Here is a 3,348-nt window from a genome sequence, read left to right as displayed (position 1 = left end):
TCATGGATGAGAATGAAGAGGAGACGTAGACAGCCGCCTTTTGTCTGTCTCTCCACAGTTTTAAAAGTGTGCACATGGGCTACGGAGCCCGCGATGCCTAAACAGTGTTGTGTTCCGCGTTGAAAGTCAAATGCTGCGAGAAATCGGGAAATCTGCTCTCACGAGCTGCGCTCTGGAGAGAACTTCCGGGATACCTGGTTGAAGAACATTTCGCGACAAGGCAGCGAGAAGCGCAGCCAGTGGCATCCGAGCTCCAGGAACGTCGTGTGCTCCCTTCCTTTTAAGGAGCAGGACCACAAAGTAGGGATCAAGCAAAGGTCGCTGCGACCGACAGCGGTGCCGACTCACTTCCCTTCTATTCATTGTGCATGCAACCAGCAGGTTCAAAAAAGCGCAGAACGCTTGTTCGTGTGCCACCTAACGCGTCCAAGTCGCATGCGAGCGGTAAAAGTCAACAACGAAAAATGCAGTCCCCTGCAGAAAGAAGATTAGCTGTTGATGAGTGCGAGGCTATTGAACCTTTCCTGCAAAAAGAGTTTAAAATGGAAGAATGTAAGACGTCATTCAATTTGACAGGATTCATGGAAGATGCCAAGAAAAACGCGCACGGCCTTCAAATGCAAGCCAAACGACTGAAGGAGCGAATGGAAAAACTGCGACAAACCTGCGACCAATTTCAAGAGAGATTAAAGCAGTATGAAGAGGATAGAGCTGTGCAGGCCTTGATGAATGTTTCAAAAGCCGCATCGGAAAGTGACAAGACTGAAAAATTTGTTATGGAACAAATAATGGATTTTGACAAGGCAAGAGCAGCATGGCAAGAACCAACGCTGAGAGAATGTGTACTATTCAAAGCGACATCATGTAAAGGATATGACCATGTACGCGCAAGGAAACTCCTTAAACTGCCCTGTCGAAGTACCTTGCAGAAGTTTGTCGGATCGCCTACGGGAGAGACCGGGGTCACGACCCTTATCAAAAAACGGCTGCAGGTGGAGAAATAAGGTCTGCGCTCAGAGGAGGAGCCCTACTGTAGCCTCATCACTGACCAAATGTTGATCAAGTAGAAAAATTGTTTATGATCGACAAGTTGACAGAATTTTTGGGCTTGTTGACATCTGATGCGGAGCTCGATGAAGGGTCCCTGAAGTAGCCAAGTGGGCTTTGCACAGCTGACGTGATTCTACTCGGCTACCTCTCTAGAAGAAATTTGAAGCACGACCAGCTCTGGATTATTACGCTCGATGTCATGAAGGCGGTTGAAGAGGCAAGATTTCGGAAAGTTCGCATCGTCACTGACAACCACCAGACCAACACCGCGGTGTTTCGACAGATGTCTGACGACAACACGCTCCAGCATGTTGTGCCGCATCCGGCCCGTGAAGGTGAACCGTTGTTCCACTCTTTTGACCCAAATCACTTCAGCAAAAACCTCAGGATGAATCTGCTAGAAAGAGACATGTTTAATAAAACACAGATCTTCAAAGTTGGCTTTCTTTAGAAGCCCTCTTACACATTCAAGAGAATATGTTGGTCAAATCAGTGCGACTTCTGAGCCAAGCTCATGTGGAACCAAACAATCTAAAGAAGATGAAAGTCTGCCGCGCAACGTTAATATTTTCACGTGTAGTAATTAGCACCCTCGAGTACCTGCAGAAGAATCCTCAGTCCCACGAGAGGGCTCCAGAATTCCAGGTCTGGACCTCGATCATCACATTTATGAAAACGGTTGGAATGTGGTACGACCTCCACATCTCTGACTGGAAATCGAGAAAAACGCCTTTCGTCAGAACAGAAGGCAATCGGCTCTCATGGTTTGAAGTTGATTTCATCAGCTACCTCGAGAATAGTAAACTCGAAAGTATCAAGTCACGGGTCATGTCCCTCACGAAAGACACCCATGAGGCAACCGCAATGACAATCAAATCAACGGTCGCCGTCATTGAGTATCTCCTGACTGACCTCTAGAGAGAACAAACTTTTGAAGCAAAATAGGGGTTTTGTGAGACAAAAACTTGCTTCTAGAATGTGTTATTTCGCTGCCTTTTTTTTTTAATTTCAGATTTAAGTGCGTTCTGACGCGACCTCTCAACAGCGACCCGGATGAGTCTCTGTTCAGCCGCGTCCGCCAATTCAACGAAGGTAACGACCGAGTTGATGCCAGAACAGCAGTTTTCACGGCAGAAAAGTTACTCAAGTTTCGTTCGTTCTATTGCAATCTAACTGATCTTATGTCCAGCGCCCAGTTTCTCGAGAACAATGTCAGTGCACACCGATCAAGTTTCTTAAATAGTCCCAATTTCGCCGCACAGGTTGGCATTTTGGAGGCTGCCAGACGCGGAAATGCGCCCTCTAGTTTGGAGTGCCAGACGGCGCTGAAATGTGCCAGCTCCACTCGTGAAACAGAAAATCCTGCAGTTCCTGAGGCAGTTTTTGGTGTGCTTTGGAAAATTCAGCACTTGATGAAGTACAGTGAAGGCCCATCTGAACTTGTGTTCGCACCGCTGACTTACATGGCCGGCTACGATGACCATTTTTATTTGTAGAAATTGTCGTAATTTCAAAATAATTATAAATGGAAATGTCTGAATGAAAGCAAGGAAGGCTAATCTGTAGAACTTCCTCAACTTTGCAGGTGACCTTCCCTGAATGCAAGCTGCAACTCAAGGGAAATGCATCACGTGACGGAGCATATCAGTCCGTGTTTAGCCTTGACCAAGGAGGACTCAGCTATCCACAACCTGAAGCTGTCTGGCTGTGCAAGCTCATCTGCACCTTTGTTGAGAGGGCTCTACAGTCAGGAGAGATTCTTCGTTGTGGACGGATTTGCATGGTCCTCTCGAGCGCTGTGCTTCCACGCCTTATGGACTGCCCGCTGATGTGGTGCACTAACTGCAGAGACCCGTACCACAGCGAAGAGCTCTGAAAACTCTTTCTCCTCAGACCTCTTTTGGCAAACTGGGCTAGTGACCTGAACAGTTCTCTAGAGAATATATTGAGGCTTTCGCGGAAGCCTCTTTCCCGAAAGGTAGTCCGGTTGTGAAATATATGCCTCCCTTGATCTGTTTGTGAACAATGACGTTTATATTGCTGAGGAGTCCGTTTCTTTTTGTGCTTCACGGATAAGTAAAAGGCAAAGCTCGAGCGTGCTTCAGCGTCGGTTAAAACCTGAAATTATACGGTCTAGCTATATATAACTATAACTCATATATCACAGATGTAACAGAAAGAAGGCAACACTTACGGGAACAATTAAACGACTATTCGCTCATACTGCCAGCTGAATGGGGCTCTAACGCGCAGCCTGCAGCTCAGTGAGCTCCTCGCAGAAAGAATCGCGTGCTTTTA

General features: G+C 46.9%; 1 pseudogene; it reads left to right on the top strand.

The window, feature by feature from the left end:
• Positions 1 to 542: 542 nt before the first annotated feature.
• LOC121047349 lies at positions 543 to 3,043 on the top strand (annotated as a pseudogene).
• The last annotated feature ends 305 nt before the right edge of the window (positions 3,044 to 3,348 follow it).

Source organism: Ixodes scapularis, unplaced genomic scaffold, assembly GCF_016920785.2.
Source record: "Ixodes scapularis isolate PalLabHiFi unplaced genomic scaffold, ASM1692078v2 ptg000058l_1__unscaffolded, whole genome shotgun sequence".
NCBI lineage: Eukaryota > Metazoa > Arthropoda > Arachnida > Ixodida > Ixodidae > Ixodes > Ixodes scapularis.
Note: the sequence above shows the minus strand (reverse complement) of the source record. Positions and strands in the feature narration are given on the sequence as shown.